Below are 17353 nucleotides of genomic sequence, written 5' to 3' on the forward strand. Positions count from 1 at the left end.
TGTCTAATTTCTGAAATCTTGTCCCCTCTTCTCTCCTGATTCAGAATTTCTCCTCTCGCTGTGTCCTTCCTGCAGATGGAGACTCGCTGAGCTTCACTGTCACCACTGATTTCTCATGTGAGGACCTGAGAAAGGAGCTGTCAGATCTGACAAAGAGTCTGGAGAAGATCAGCCAGTGGGACATCATGACAAGGACTCTATCAGGTACAGCGTCTGGTGACATTGTGTTTGTTATTGAAGTCCATTAGGAGGATCAGAGTGACAATAAGAGGACCCTGAAGAAGGCCTGCTCTTTAACATTTATCTGCCATCCTTTGCTGTTTATTGTTTTTTACTATATAGCGCCTTTCACAGTCATTAGCTGATTGATAACAAACTCTCTAAATAATCAGCTGAGTTTAATCAGATGTTTTAGAATTTTAACTTGAAATGTTACACTCCTTATACTTTTTCCATATACTCTCCTAAAAGTCCTTTTTTCACTTAACTTTGGGATTCTTTTTATTTCCTTTGCTTTCCTCACCTTAAGATTAATGAACAGAAATGTGTTTTAAATGGCTAAGCCGGCTCAGAGCACAATTGAATTGCTTATTTGAGAACAGAGAAGACGTTAATGGAATCAAATTGAGCTCAGCGTCAGTGCTTTATAACATCAGAAAATCTCAATCTGCTCCTGCTATCTTCGCTGTCCATTACATTCTGCTGGATGGAGTCCACGTTAAAAGTTCACGTTCATCATTTTCAGCTGTGCTCCCCATGGGCTCTCGTGTTTTATATTCCTGCTGTTGTTTGCTCAGAAGTCGTGTCTCCCACCGACATTTAAAAGGAGTTTACACACCAAAAGCATTTTATTTGACATATTTCAGTGGTGAAGATAAACAAATTGGAGGACTGCGTCAGAACTCTGACTACTTGAGGACCACCTGAACATTTTTGTGAGTGCAGCCTCAGAGTAAAACACACTTTATAAATTTTGAATTATGTACGTTTACACATAAAGACAGCGATTTGTTTAAACACAAACTAAGGTCAAGCAGCCAAGAGTACAGGGTCCATCACAGCCGTCCACCACATTAGACATATACTGTATGTGTGTATTGTGAAAATAAGCAGAGAGAGTGGGCACAAAGAGTTGGGGTACCACCCTGAAATACCCCGTTTAATGATGAAGATGAAATAAAAAGCACAGAGACAGAGCACAATGATGACGTCTGCTGCAATCAAAGGCTGTCAAGTTAAAGTCACTTGTGAGTCTGAGCTCCGTCTTCCTCAGTCACAGATCTGTAATGAACACCCACTTCTGGTGACATTTTATAGTGGTGTCACTGAAGAGGCACTGCTCACTACCTGCTTAATGCCATCTCCAGATTGAAGATGGTGGTGACAGCATCAGGCTATGTGGACAGAGTGACAGGTCAGAACTGAGGGAAGTGGAAGTGCAGTCAAATAGAGACAGGACCTTAAAGAAAACCTGTGACCTCAGACTGGGCGATGGATCAGTTACCTGAAGACTAGAGCCAAGACAACTCTGGAGTGGCTTTGTGGCAAGTTTGAGTGTCCTTGCGTGACCAGACTGAGTCCCCACAGAACAGGAGAGACCTGAAGATGGCAGTTCACAGATGCTTACCTTGAAATCTAACACAGTTTGAGAGGATCTGCCAGGAAGATTGGGATCAACTGGCCAAATCCAGGAGTGTAAAGCTTGAAATGAAACTGAGTTATGAAGACCACCAAAAGCGCTTCCACAAAGACCTGAAGTAAGTGTCTGAATACTTCTAGGAAGGAGAAGTTTCAGTTTTGATTTGTAATAAATGAGGAGACCTTCCTGAAGACCTGCGCTCACTTTGTCATTATGGGTTACTGAGTGTAGACTAACGAGCACAAAAGACACTGTACAAAATTCACTGCTTTATGCTGAACCTCGGCAAGACACGCCCCACAAGACTACTGCGCATGCACAGCGTTTTGTTCCTGAATTGTAACGCGCTCACAGTCTCTTCCTGCTTGTTTGCGTTTTTCAAGTTACAGTTTGCTGTTACCTTTTGTAACTGTGTGTTGTGCGTTACTGACAAAGTAAGTCTTTTCCTTTTTTTGCAGCGTTCACTGTAACTTAACATCTTAGTTAAGTTGCAACTTATGTTGACGGTCAGTTCAAGTATAGAAAAGCGCTATTATGGTATGTTTGCTGTTTGCGAATGAATATATTGTTAAGTCTGTGCACTGTTGACCTTAGGGGAGAGATGCGCTGTATTTTACTTTATTCCAAGACGTTAATGTGTTGATTCCTGCAGTATTAAACGTAAAGTTTTTTATTTTATTTTATTATTTTGTAAACTAATGCCGTCTTGTAGGGAGGAATATTTTGAACAAAATAAAATAAATAAATAAATACATGCGCAAATAAATAATAGTATTGTGAAATGTGAGCATAAATAAATGTGACACGAAATATCTTTTTTGTTGCTTGTTTATTTATTTATTTAATTTTGTCCGCAGCATTCCTCCAGACCATCATGAAATACAACTTGAAATAAAACTGTCACTTTCACTCGTCAAAGTTGAGAGGGTGGGCTCTAACACCCCCTCTAGTTATTGATTGGTGAATCGATAGCACAAGAATTAATTAGAAAAATGTTTACTACTGCCGATGAAATGGATTCTGCCGAAGATATTACGTATTTCAGAGAGAGAATTGAAGATTCAGTCAGTGAATCACCAAAGCCGTCTGTTGAACCCAAGGTGAAGAATACAAGACCACCTCCACAGATCTTCATGTTCCAGTGAGCACAGCTTCTAATATTCTCAAGAGGTTTGAGGGTCCACAAGACTGTAGCCCACCTACCTGATGAGACCACCAGAGTAAAGCTGACCTCAGATTGAACAGAAGGAGAGTTTAAACGGAGGAGAAAATGCAGTGTGGTGTGTTGGTGAAGACTTTGGAGTTCAAACTCTTAGGTTGTGGGTTCAAATCCCACTACTGACACCACTGTGTGACTTCAACAAGTCACTTCACCTGCCTGGGCTCTGATTGGACAAAGAAAAGAAAAGGAAACAATGGAATCTGAAATGATGGGAGTCACCTTGGATAAGAATGACAGTCAAATAATAAAAAGAGATGACAGGAAACACACAAAAGAAAGAAAGAGAGAGACAATGACAGATGGGAAAGGCACTATATAATAGATAGATTTAAACAGTAAATGCTGACTTCAGCTTTTTTTGAAATAATTTATGTGATTGTGATGTGTGGCAGTTGATTTATTTTAAGTTAAACAGGAGGACGGTGACAATAAAACATGTCATTTAATAAAGCCAGCGGTCAGTGTGGTCAGTCCATCAGAACTCTGACCTCAATGGTGACCTTATGTTGTTTATCATAATTTCTGACGACTGACATGACTTTCAAATGACTGACTTGCCTGCCTTTCTATTTGTTGTCTGTTGTTGTCTTTTTATGATTTAATTTTTAATCCTCACAGATTCTTTCCAATCAGATGAGCTCTATACTATTTGAGTCTCCTCAGCGCAGCTCCTGATTGGTTCTTGTTAATTGTCTGTGTTGTGCTCTGCCCCCAGTCCCATTACACACTCCTAGATTTCCTCACTCGTTTTCTTTTCTCTCCTTTCAGACTTCTGTCCCCTCACACTGGACATCAACACGGCACACAGACTCCTCCGTCTGTCTGAAGGGAACAAGAAGGTGACATGTGAGAGGACAGAGACAGAATATCCTGATCATCCTGACAGATTTGACAGTTGTGCCCAAGTTTTGTGCAGAGAGGCTCTGACTGGGACTCGCTGTTACTGGGAGGTGGAGTGCAGTGGAGACGTCATGAAGATTGGAGTCGCATATAAAGGACTGGGCAGGAAAGGAGGGGGAGGGGAGTGCGTCCTTGGATACAACGACAAGTCCTGGTGTTTGGAGTGTTTTCGTTCCCAGTACTCTGTGCGTCACAATAACAAGACGACTGTAATCAGCGCCCCCTACAGCCCCACAATAGGTGTGTATCTGGACTGGCCTGCTGGCTCTCTGTCATTTTATAGCATCTCACACACAATGACCCTCCTGCACAGGTTCAACACCTCCTTCACTGAGCCCCTCTATCCAGGGTTTTGGCTTAACTATAACTGCAGTGTAACAATCAGCCATCTGACAACATGTGACCACTGACCAGTACCCTCCACCGGTCACTTGATGTCCCCACAAACTCAGGTGTCTTTGTGTTTGTAGTTTGAGGTCAAAATTAATTTTCCACTATAGGTGGGGGGCAGCACCTCTGTGAGTAAATTTGTGGATGAGAATGTGGGGCGAGTGCGGCTGTCAGGGTCTCCATTATTATTGGGTCTGAGTAGCCAATCAGGTGTGTGTGTCATAGTGAGGGGCGGTGACACCTCAGACCTACAAATACCAGTCTGACCAGCAGGGGTCACTGTTGATTCACTGCCACATGTCCTTTAGGCTGACATCCCAGCTGTTGTGTCCTCTGAGTGTCACTGAATGTCACCTGTCAGTCAGTCTATATAGCGCCTTTCAGTAGAGCTGCTCCAGCAGGACCACATGCCTGTCTCAGTATCCAGAGCCTCATTCCAGTGACTATTTAGGAGCACAGAGTGACAGAAGTGACAGGACTGCTGGCCTCTGAACAGACATTGTCTGCTCATCTATTAGTTACTCCAGTGGTCTGTCACCTCTGAATGAATTCACTGTGAATGTCTAAAGACGAGGACTCACCACTCAGTCACATGTCGGCCATACTAATGGAGTTTGGTGTTTTACTGAGTCACTTGGTGTCACGTTAGACATTAAACTGCACCTCCTCCTTGTTGTTCCCACTGTCACCCAACCGCAAGGAGACGAGTCAGCTGACTGACTTCACCTTCACTGTTGGTGTTCATAGTGACAATCAGATGTGACACTTGGGGACATTTTTCTCTTTCCACTAACACACACATTCCCAGGATTCATTTACAATTCCCTCAGGACCCCTTAAGGAGCGACGTGTCACCTGACATCAGTGTGTGTGATGTGAGTCAGACGAGTGTGTCACTTGTGTGTTTGTCAGTTTTGTTTCTCCCTCTGATTTTCTCCTCTTTGACTCGCCACACGCTGATGGCCGTCCTGTGATCACAGATTGTATTCCTCGTTGATCAAATCCGTATCTCGATGTGTGACTGACGTCTGATTCTTTAAGCACTCGCTCATCAGACAGGTTGTCACCCGATGAGCTCTTCACTGCTGACCTAAGCCATGCTGCCCTCTTCTCTCTCCTGTCACCTCAGCCATTGTTTCAGTCCCCTCTGTGTCACCTCATAAAGCCACTGGTCTGTCTGGTCACTCAGGTCCTCGTCACAGCTGCACACTGGCAGTTGTTCAAACTCTACAGGCTGACAGCCATGTTGTCTTGTCGTCTGATGTTTGTGTTGGTTGAGGTCGTCTCCTGCTGACCTTGGGGGCTTTTAGAGCTCAGGATTAATGAAATGGAAATGTCAGTCAGCAGGGTGGGCAGGTGGGCACATTCAGGGCAAAATGTCATTTAAAAGTCGATGAGCACACTGGACACATCGCCAGTCACTGATAATCGACTCCACGTCAGCTCCTGTGGCCCTCATCATGTGCTGTCACCTCAGACGCTGGTCATGTGACTTACACCTTAGTGACATTCCTGGGACTTTCAGGGCTGTGACATCAGCTGATTCTTCTGGAGCCAAACTGCTCCCTCTTGTGGCCTCTCTGCATATTAAACACATGAGAAGTTAGGATGTGAAGTGTTTGGTGAGATCTAAAAAATATTCGGAATATTGACATGACCTTGAAGGACAGTTTGGTTTAATAATAATTAATGTGTAAAAGAATACTTATTTTAGATTAATCTTTAGTTAATTATGATTAGGTGTTACATTCACAGAGATAAATGGCCTGTTAATGCTTCACAGTTTGTAAAATTTGAATTGCTTATTAATCAAAAAAATAAAAAAATAAATAAAAAACAAAATAAAATATGGACGACTGTTATTTGTCAAATCTGTTCATTGGGTAACTTTTAATTTGTAAATTCTTCTGATCATATCTCATATTTTGAATGTTCTGATGATATTAAGACTTCTTGTTTATGATTAATCCTCTTTAATAAAAGGACAAATGTCTGTGTGTCTGTCTGTGTATCTGTCCAGTCACTTTGTCTCTGTCTTTCCAACAGATGGCGCCTCACAAACATTAGCACAGCTTTTATGACTCCCATGCTAATCAATATCATCGAGTTACAGAGCTGCAGCACCAGACGTCACCTCTGATATCGGCCAGCAGTTTAATGACAGAATGTGTGTTAGGGTGAGTGTGATTAATGGGCACCATACCATCCTGTAAACCTCCCAGCTGGCACACAACTGCTGGTCCAGACCTGCGTCAGTTTGTTGTGCTTCAGCTCTGCCAATAGAATGGCATATAACAGAGACATAAGCATTGCATTTGTCATTCCAACAGATGGCACATCACAGACATTTGTATTAATGCACTGTACTACTACAAACATTTGTGATGCACCATCTGTTGGAATGATAATTGTAATTCATTTTATTACTACATGCATTTCAAAATACATTCCCACAGACGGTGCACTGCAAACATTAACACTGAGATCTACGTTGATTACTTAGAATTCAACCCATCTTAGACATGCAGCACAGCTAGTTTTGTAATAAAGAGCAAATAGTTATAAAAAATATATATATATATAATTTTAAAGAAAATGGATAATCCAGCAAAAAATATAGTGATGCCATATGAATGTTTTATTCTTCCATTCGCTGAAATGAAGCTCATTATTGAGGCCGATGAGCGTTGCTCCCCAGTGTGAGTGTTTGTGTCCTGCTGTGTGTGTTTGTCCCCGTGTGTGTCCATGTGACACATGATAGTCTGCTGTGACGAGGTGAGTGGTCCCTGTGACTCGAGTCTGACCTCACAATTTCAATATCAGCTGCTAATAAATCCTGACATTAAACTTTATCAGGTACACTTCTTAAAAATTTTTAGTTTTATCCCACCCTAATAATTAAGTATTGGCTCCTTGCATTCTGTACGCAATGCTGATATTATATGAGGAGTCAAAGCTGCTGTAATTCTGCTAAGATGTGGATTAGCAATAAGAAGAGACGGCTACTTCAGTCACCTCTCGAAGGGCAGCAGCTGATATTCAGACTTGCTTCAATCGACACCAAGTGTGCATCTCTGCAGCCCGGAGCCTCCACCCTGGAGCTCCAAGTAGGTGGCGTTGACTCCACTGGGCGCCAACTGGGAGGAATTTGGACTTCGAAAACTAAAGTGGCCTGCAATTCTCCACTATGCCCACTAGAGGGTGGTGTATCGTCATATTAGTGAAACTTAGTCGTAATATTGAGATGATAAGTCATAATAATATAATAATAACGATCAAGTGCGAGTGACCTGCTATTAATTTTAACAAACGCATTTAATTTGGTTTTGCTTCTGAGACTCGAAGTCAGATTAACTGGAATCAATTAACAAATTTTGGGGGTTTTGTTAAGTAGTGAGAAGTCAAGTAAAATGACACCTTTTATTGGCTAACTAAAAATATTACAATATGCAAGCTTTCGAGGCAACTGGGGTCTCTTCTTCAGGTAAGATGTAATCAAAAAAACAATAATAATCGCAGAGATTTTAACGCGTTCTTACAGATTTGCGCCACTCGTCCAGCTCAAGTGCTCCTTCTTACTAAGCCGACTTTCTATTCCCAAGCCATCCCATAATAGTCACAGACACTTCCTCTGTAGATGTCGCTCTCCCCTCGGAGTCTCCATCACTGATGTTCTCCTTGGTCGTTTCTCGGCGCTCCTTAAATCTCCCGAGAGTGCGCACTTAACCGTGGACTGTCTCAGCCCGTCTTGTGTTAATGGCGGACACTTTGAGATCGCAGCACCGACTGAGCCTCGACTGGAAGCAGACGGCTATTCACGTGACGCTCACTCCGCTAAGTCTCACTGTGACACGTGCGCTTCACGGAGTGCCCGACTGGTTTAGTCCGGTGCTGCGCTTTGAGATCAGCGGGAACGCGCACTGCAGTGAGGAGGGGGGTGAAGGTGGAGCGCAGGTTTGGTCCGCACGTTGAACGGCACCTTCAGGTTATTACAATTGACCGGGCAGGTTATGAGATCGCAGGTGACTTTGACTTCAGTTTGACAGACACAAATACAAACACGCGTTATCAACTTCAGAGTGTCATTGCGCCGGCACCATTTATATGATTCAATTTGATTTGGACACAAGAAAAATGAGACAAATATCACAGAATCTGCGCAGACCCTCACGAGTTCATGTCGTTGTGCTCACCGCCGCCTCCTGCTGTGCAGGTCTGACAGCTGAGCAATGAACCGCCCACTTGTGGCGGAGCTCCTCAGTCGACCTGCTGAACCTGACACCCCTTGAGCGGCTCTCTTTTGTTCGCCCCACCTGAGGGTACCCGGCGCAGGTGCGCTGCTGCCATCTCGTGGCCAGGCTGAGTACTGTAATATCATTTATATAAACGGGAAAAGTAGGAAAGGCCGCATGTCGTCTCGAGTAGTCTGACATCATAAGTGTCGTTCCTAAAATTAGTAAAAGAAAGACGCTACATATCCTACCTTGCTCCCAGTGTTGGCTGGGATTGGCTCCAGCAGACCCCCGTGACCCTGTGTTCGGATATAGCAGGTTCAAGAATTACTGACTGACTGAGGACGCTACATACAATAAGGATTGAGTGGTAAACATGGAAATAGGCAAGGCAGGAACAGAACAATGAATAAGAATGAGACTAAAGAAATAATGACATCAAGAAATCAAGAAAGAAAGCAAGAATGCAAGAAAGAAAGCAAAAAAGAAATAAAGAAAGAAAGCCAGAAAGAAAGAGTGCTTTGAGCTTTAATATACCTTTTATTAAACAATCATCAATCAATACAAAATCCAAAAATCAACAAACTATCAAAAAAAGAACCTCCTATGTCACCTATGAAAGAGTATTTTGCTGTAGTTTCATAAAAAATAATTCACAAAACAAAAACACACTCCTCATTAACAATTTTACAAATTGCTGTCATTGCACACCACTGTTCTACAAATGTTTGCGAATTGTGGGTCATCCTATAAAACTTAAAATCTAATACAATTCTTATTTTTAATTATGCCTTAAAAACCCACCAAGTCAGACTGCCTGTCACTCTTCATTTTTTCCTCCCTGGTGATATAAATGGCAGGCTTAGCCTGACCCAATAAATAATTTGCTAATCTGCTAACATTCATTTTTGTACTCACATTATCAAAGCCATATATAAAAACCGGATTGGTAAAATAAACACTAAAAACACTGCCAAGTACAGATACTAGAGGTTGAATCCTAAAACAGTAAAGTAAACAGTAACTAACAGTCTCTCTGTTGGCATAAAGGACTCGTCTCTGAGATGTTGGAGTTCATTAAAGACAATAAAGAATTAACTGCCACAATCCCGTGAACAATTCTCCACTGCAGATCTCCAGTTCTCTTATTCAATGCTGGACTGTACAGACTGACTCAGATGGGGCCGACACCCTCCACCTCTCCCAGTTTATCCCTCCAGTGTGTATCTGGGTATCTGTATAGTTAGGACTGGTATCCATTTTGGACACACACTTTATTGAGCTCCTTCCCTTCTGCAGAGTCAAAAGGAAGATATTTAGTTCTTCTCAGTATCCTGCTGTTTTCCTCCATCATGTTCTCATTGGCATTAATTAACAAATTTGGAAACACAGACAAAGGCTTTGGGTAATCTGTAGCAATGAAAAAGTCTTACAATAACTCCTTAGCTGTTGTCGGTATATTCAGATAAATCTGCATCAAAAATCTTTCTGCTGTGCGCACAGAGCTCAGACCTAAAGCTGCAGCCACCGTCTCTGCGCTCAGCCAACTGAGTAGCTGTGGTTGAATCAAATGTTTAATTTGGAGAATACCAGCCCTGATCAGGTGTTGTTTCAGAGATGTCGACTCTACTGCCATCGTAGAGACAACTGGCAACTATAAAGTCCAATATAAATTTAAGGATCTTTCCTCAACATGACAATCCAACTGTTGCCAGATTCTCAATACACTTCGGTAAAACTCTGAAACATTACCAATGGGGAAGGAGTCACAGTCCATTAAGAAAAGCACTCGGTCCAATTTCAGGTTGCCAACTTGGTGCAGGAGAGCACACGCTAGTGGCTTCCAGGACACACCATTTGACCATAAAGCAGTTTTTGCAGAGTTTGTAGTCTGAACACATTTTTTCTGCTCCAGATGTCCACGAGTCCTTGTCCTCCTGCACTCCTGGGTAGGTGTAAAATACTTTGGTACAGCCAATGCTTCCCATTACAAAAAAAAACTAATCAACTCCCTTTGCACTTCAGTAATCAGGTCAGGTGGGGGTTCCAGGCATGCCAACCTGTGCCACAGAGCAGATGTAACAAGGTTGTTTGTGATTAGCGTCCATCCTCTATATGACAGTTGGGGAAGTCGCCATCTCCAGCATTGTAAACGGTTTCTGACATTTTTCTTTTTCTTTATGTCACTGTTTATGCCTCCCAGATGTAATCCCAGGTATTTAATTCCATTTCAGTCCAGATGGCAATGAAGGAAAAGGACCCATCCAGTTACCCAATAGTGCCGCAGAGCTCTTGGTCCAATTTACTTTAGCTGATGATTCTGTTTGGAGGTCAACAGCTCTGCCCACTCACCACTCTCGCGAGGGAAAGAAAGAAAGAAAGAAAGAAAGAAAGAAAGAAAGAAAGAAAGAAAGAAAGAAAGAAAGAAAGAATCCCGCTCAATCAAATAGCGGGTCTTGAGGAGCTTCTCCTGGCAGCCCGGACAGCAAGACTGGAGCTCAGTAACTCTGTAGCTCTGAGTCACATCTTGAGATGTTATCGGCTTTATTCAGGTTTTAAACATCATTTTGAATTTCCCAATTTGATTGTAAACTTACTGACTTGTTAACGTCAGACGTAAAGAAGTTCTTTATGCAGAGAGTTATATGAAGTGCAATTTAAATACAAGAACAGAGCTCATGCACTTTAATTAAATTGCCTGTCTGTGTGTCTGTCCAGCTGCTATGTCTCTGTCATTCCAAAAGATGGCACAAATGGAGCATCACAAATATTTGTAGTAGTAAAATGACGCACCATCTGTTGGAATGAAAAATGTAATTTATTGTATTGCTACAAATGTCTGTAGTGACAAAAGGCACTATATAATAAATAGAAAATATGAACTGAGCTAATCTGACAAACAGTGCAGCAGAAGAACAGCAGTTTGTGGACGAAACCAGTGGCTGATTTTTAACCCACCAATGAGAAGCGATTGTCACAATGTGAAGGTCTGTAATAATCATGGTGGAGGTGAGGACGGTTGGAATGCAGCAGCGCTGTGCTGTGCCACCATGCTGCCTCACAATATAAGTGTCATATCTCAAAATACAGTGGCTTGACAAAGTCTTCAGAGTCTTTCTACAGACTTTGTTGTGGATTTAATTTTTCTTGGATGAATTTCCCATTTATGCCCATTGAATCAACATTTAATAACTCAACATGATAAAGTGAAGACGTGTTAACAGAAAGGTTAACAAATTTATTAAAAATCACAAACTAAATTCTCTCCCTCCAAGTTGTATTTAGACTCCTTCTTGTATCACTCTGAACTGCACTCTGGTCCATCCTATCACCATGAGACGTGTCCAGAACTTGAGTGGAGTCCACCACTGAATTGAGAGGCCGTCGTTTAGAAAGTCAGTTGTGTTTCTGTGTCTAGAAGGTCCTACAAATCACACTGCATGAGGTCCAAAGATCACATTCTGGTAAGACGGAGACCAGGGCGATGGGATCAAACCATTTCTGACACTTATGAGTGTCCTCAGGAGCACAGTGGCTTCATAAATGGAGACATAGAAGTCATTTAGGGCCACCAGGACTCTTCCTAGAGTTGGCTGACCAGCCAAACTGAGTTACTGGACAAGAAGGGTCTTGGGTCAGGGAGGTGACTGAGAAGAGAGCTTCATAAGTCCTCCTCTGAGATAGGAGACTCTGTCAGAAGGATGACTATCTCAGCAGGACTGTGGTGTTATGGGTCCACAGCTCGCTTAGTAAAAATAAATAATAAATAAATAATCACCGCGCTCGCGTCTTCATGAGGGGGCGTAGTAGTTGTAGCAAGCCGCGGGGCGATCTGCGGTGTGGGCGTTTCTCACCTAGTGCACAGATGAGGAACTGCCCACATCCTTGATTGCTCCCGTGGCTAATATGCTGCAGCTGCTATGGCCCCTTGCTATATAAAACGAAGCGCGAGTCGGATAGAGAGGAACGAGAGAAAAGAAAAGAGAAGGAGACGGAGGTTGCTAAAGAAAGATGGAAGTAAGAGAGAGAGCGCGCCGGTATGGAAGAACGAGCGAGGGAGAAAGCAGGCAGCTGGGAGGCGAGCCCACGAGGGGAGAGTTTGGCCGACACTCAGCGGGGCTGAGAAAGCGGTTGCTCCAGCTGAGCGACTAAGTAGCTGGAGTGACCAGTGGAGGAATCGACTTGACCGTAGAAGGAGCAGGAGTCGAGAAGGCTTTGGGCTGGTGTAGTCCCAGTGTGAGCGCCTTGGCCGCTGGGAAATAACCCAAGTCTTGGTCCGGTTGGGAGCCTGACGAATCCAAGGGTCGAAGGGCTACCGGACCTGATTGAAGGGTAGCTGATCCTGCAGGTAGGCGGCTCTCCTGTAGAGAAGACCAGATGGGTGTAGCAGTTGAGCCGCCATGGAAGCAGAAGACACGGGCTTTTGGTTTTAACATATTACTTCCTGTACTATTTTACCTCGTTGTTTTTAGAGGATTTTTTCTATTTATTGGTTTTAACCTCCATGTTTTTATGGATTATTTATTTAATGACTGAATTTTGGGAACCACTACACTTTATTTATTGAACACTTTGTTTTGTTTGACTGTTTTAATAAAATCACTCTTGCACTTTTTTTTTACCATCCCCTTGCTCGATTGTTATTGCCTCCACTGACTAGCTCATCGGTGACATTACCGACGGTGTTGGGTTGAAGGGCTCCCGAATAGCGAATGGGAGCATGGAGCCGAACCCGCATCGTCACAAGGACTCCATCAGTCAGGTGTTCATGGTTGAGTGTTTAATTGGAAAGCACCCTGAGAACATGAAGAGACTTTCTCGTGTGATGAGACTCACTGGCCAAGAGCAGGCACTGCTCATCACCTGCCTGACACCATCATTAACATGAAGGGTGGAGGTGGCAGCATCATGCTAGGGGGACAGGGAGATGGGACAGAATGAAGAAAAGGTGGATTGCAGCCAAATACAGAGAGGTCCTTGATGAAGACCTGCTGCAGAGTGGGCTGACAGTTCAATGACTTGAAGCAAAGAGCCAAGACAATGACGGAGTGGCTTCAGGACAAAAGTGTCCTTGAGTGGCCCGGGCTTAAACACCAAAGATGTAAGTTTTCCGATGCTTTCCATCCAATCATAAGGAGTTTGAGATGAAGAACAAATTCATCTGCTCACATCCAGATATGCAAAATCCATGTCAATGGACTGAGTGGTGGCTCCCAACTTCTTCCATTTCACAATTCTTGAAGCCCCTGTTCTGCTGGGAACACTCCAAGCTTTACAGCTGGTTTGATCCCTTTGCCCTCATCGGCCCCACCACCATTTCATCCTGGGGTCTACAGAGAGTTCCTTGGACTTCACGGCTGGGTTTTGTCCTTCCATGCTGTGTGAATTATGAGACTTTCTATACACACATACCCATATGCCTTTCTAAATGATGTCCAGTGAATTCAGCTTTCCACAGGTGGACTTCAATCGAGTTCTGGAAACATCTCAAGGAGAATCTAAGCAAACAGGAGGGACCTGAGCACAACAAGAGTACCACAATAAAGGGTCCGAATAATTCTAGGAATGTGTTTTGATTTTTTTTAATAAATGTTCAAACCTTTCTGAGGACACGTTTCCACTTTGGCATTATGAGTTGTTGAGTGTTGATTGAAATGAAATGAATAAAGTGAAGGGGTCTCACTGCCTTCTAAATCCACCAGTCCTCAGTCAGACAAGGCCTGCACCACACCATCCAACAGCACCCATGCCGACAGCCCCCTCATCAACAGACCCCCACACAAACCCTGTCCCCGAGTTGACACCTCCACCTCCATCACCTGCTTTACCCTCCTCACAGCAGTCGTCCATTATGGCCTCCTTCCTGGTTATGCACACTTCAACCTCTGTCACCAGCCAGACCTGCATTCTCTCATTCATCGACATCCACAACGTTCACCTCCATCAGTAGATGGTTCTTCATCACCTCCTTCACAGATATTTGGGCCCCTTCCATTATTATCATCATCATCATCAGCTGGCTCTTTTCTACTCCTGCATTCCTCACTCACAGTCTTAATGCCAGTCATAGCTAATGGACGATGTCAGAAATGTAAAGTGGGTACGACATGGTGTGGAAATTAACAAATGAGTTACTAGTGAGATAAGTGAAGGATTTAAAAGTCAGGATTCAGCCTCACATATTTCAACTTCTTAGTCTTGACCCTTCTGCTCTTCATTTCCCAGTCTTGTTTTTCTTTACCTTTTGTTATGCAAATCTATCAAACTCACAACACTCTCCGGTAAACTTCTTCTGCTAACTCCATCAGCCTGAACACACTTCAGACTCCTTCGGGGAACCCGTTGATCACTGGAACACAAAAGATCGATTTGCAAACAACAACGAAAAAAAAAACATCAGACTGTAAGCCAAGGAAGTAAAACGGCTAAAGGGTATTGTATTGATAAGTAAAGATAACAAACCGCTATTACGGTAAACAAAACAAACACGGACACTTCAATGTATACATCCTGCCGCAATGCCACATCCGATAAACAAGAACGGCAGTAAATCGACGCTATTTACAGAATCGCTCCAGTCCAGTAGAAGAAAATCGATTATAAAAAAGTCTTTGTATAGTGAGGGGCAGAAAAAAGAGGCAAGGGTGGAAAACGATTCCAGAGGAGATCACAAAAGATTTACATAAATGAAGATTTGTCCCAAAAAAACGGCATCAATATTAGAGATCAGACTGGTGTTGGATGTGAAGGATGAAGCAAATCACGATGTGGGCAAAGACGGTTAGTCATTTTTGCGGTTTGATCCTCTGATGTCACCTTTAACGTCATTGGCTGGTATCTTGTTTAGATTTACCCATCTCAGGTACTCACCTAGTACTTGTGTGTTTAGTTCTGACAGAAATGAAGTTTGACAAACAAGAGGAGACACTCAGGACATCGAGCTCATTCGGTTGGCTACACGTCACACTACACGACTTTTCAGCCATCGCCTTTATTTACAACTCGTGGATAGTTGAGGCAAACACACCGCTGGCTTCCAGCCTGTGTAGTGCGACATCCCCATGGGACTCACCAGGACATAAATTCATAGGTGTGGTCTTCTCTTTGAGACCTGAAATGGAACAAATTGAATCACAAATTAGGATAAAGAAATCATCCCATTAAATAAATGTAAATTTAGAAATAACTCGGAGCAGAGTTGGACAGGTGTACCACCGAGACACGTACACATTAGTAAGGAAAGGCTGGCAAGACCAACAGTGTGGAGGAGTCACAATTGATGTCAAAGAGAAGTTCAACTCCGTCAGGTGAAGAGCAGCGTCTCAGTGTCGATTTGACTTGACCGCGTCAGGGATTGGGGTCTTATAAGGTTAAGGATTTGGATTTGGGGCCAGGCAGAAAGGTTCTTCTTCTACCAGTGAATGAAGAATTTAGTGGAAGTGATTCAACCGACAGGGGCCAGGAAAATTTGGACTGGGAAGTTAAAGGGGAAGTTCATTTTGTTTCCCGGAACACGGGCGGAAATTTTGAGGAGTCAACCCCAAAAATAAGGGTAGGGAAATTTATTAATTTTAGTTTAACACCCCCCCGGGGAAAAATTAAAAAACAAACCGTCAAAAATACGTGAAACCCTTGTGATAAAATTCAAAAGGGAACAAAAGCAACAAGTTACGAATTGGAAAAAACCCATTGGAAAAAACTGTTAAAATCTCTAAAAGGAATTTAAAAATCCGGGGTTTTAAACGGGGCCCCTTCCGGGGGAACAAATTTAAAACAATCCCCGTTTTGGGGTTTTGAACCTTTAAAAAAGTTTTCCCCCAAACCCTTGGGGAAAAACTTAAATAAAAAAAATTTTTTTTATGTTGGCCAGGGGGGCCCAAGGCATTTTTTTAAATTTTTGGGGGCCCTTTTTTGGGTCCCCCAACAAAAGAAAATAAGGGGTGGCAATTTACTTTTGAAAAAAAAAGTTGGAAGGAAATTTATTAAACAACCCCCAAAAAATTAAAAAATGGGATTTTAAATTCAAAGGGTTAACGGCAAAAAAAGGGGTTTCAAAAAATTAAATGCTCAAAAATGGGAAGTTGTAATTTTTGAACGCCAAGCCTAACGGTTTTCTTGTGATTCAAGGGGTTTCCCCTATAAGTTTAAAAAGGCCCAAAAAAAAATTTTTTGGGGGGTCCTTTTTTTATTATTCCACAAAGGTTTTAAAGGCCCCCAAAAAAAATGCGACCCTGTTTTTCCGGGCCTCAAGGAAGTGTGTTTAGTTTTTGCCCACGGTTTCCCCTTTTTGGGGGAAAAAGGGTTATCATGGAAAATTTCAAGTTATAAAATTCAACAGAAAAATCATCAGATCCAGCAAGTCCAGTTGTTAAGTGTGATGTTCTCTCCTACTTGAAGCTGTATAGTGTGACGCTATCTAATATCTTCTCCAGAAAATATTTTAAAAGTTCTCACTGTTTCCGCTTGAACTCCATGAACTCTGTTTTGCCTCCGCCTTTCCAAAAATAATACCAGACACCGCCGTCATTGTTTAGTGTCTTCACATTTCTGAGACAGCACACTTGCAATGACTCTGAACGCTCACGTTAAGAGTTCAAAACCTCCATCCCTGCATACCTCCTTGAAGCCACAGTCTTGATTTTCCATGCACAGGTAATGGTGAAGCACAGAATTAAGACAAGCGGAACGGTTGAAGCAGGAAGTTAGCTCCAAATATATTACAAACTTCCTCTTCATTTTTGTAGTTGGAGCGTTCACAGGGTTCACCCGTGAACATGGAGTGATCTGTGACATCTCTGTAGTCACAAATGTCCTGATCTTAAGGGATTACTGAGGGAGGTATCCACCCAAGAAATCCTTTTAAAGAAAAACAGAGAAGATGCCTCAGTTCATGCGGGTGGGCACTTGAGCAGCTTGCAGATATGTCTGTTTAACACCCAAAGAGTCAGGTCAATAACACAGACTGAGCGG

General features: G+C 42.8%; 1 pseudogene; it reads left to right on the plus strand.

Annotated features, from left to right (window-relative positions):
• LOC120528939 overlaps positions 1-4147 on the plus strand; it is a 21520-nt pseudogene extending 17373 nt beyond the window's left edge.
• Positions 4148-17353: the final 13206 nt, after the last annotated feature.

This window comes from Polypterus senegalus, chromosome 4 (assembly GCF_016835505.1).
Source record: "Polypterus senegalus isolate Bchr_013 chromosome 4, ASM1683550v1, whole genome shotgun sequence".
NCBI classification, from domain to species: Eukaryota; Metazoa; Chordata; class Cladistia; order Polypteriformes; family Polypteridae; genus Polypterus; species Polypterus senegalus.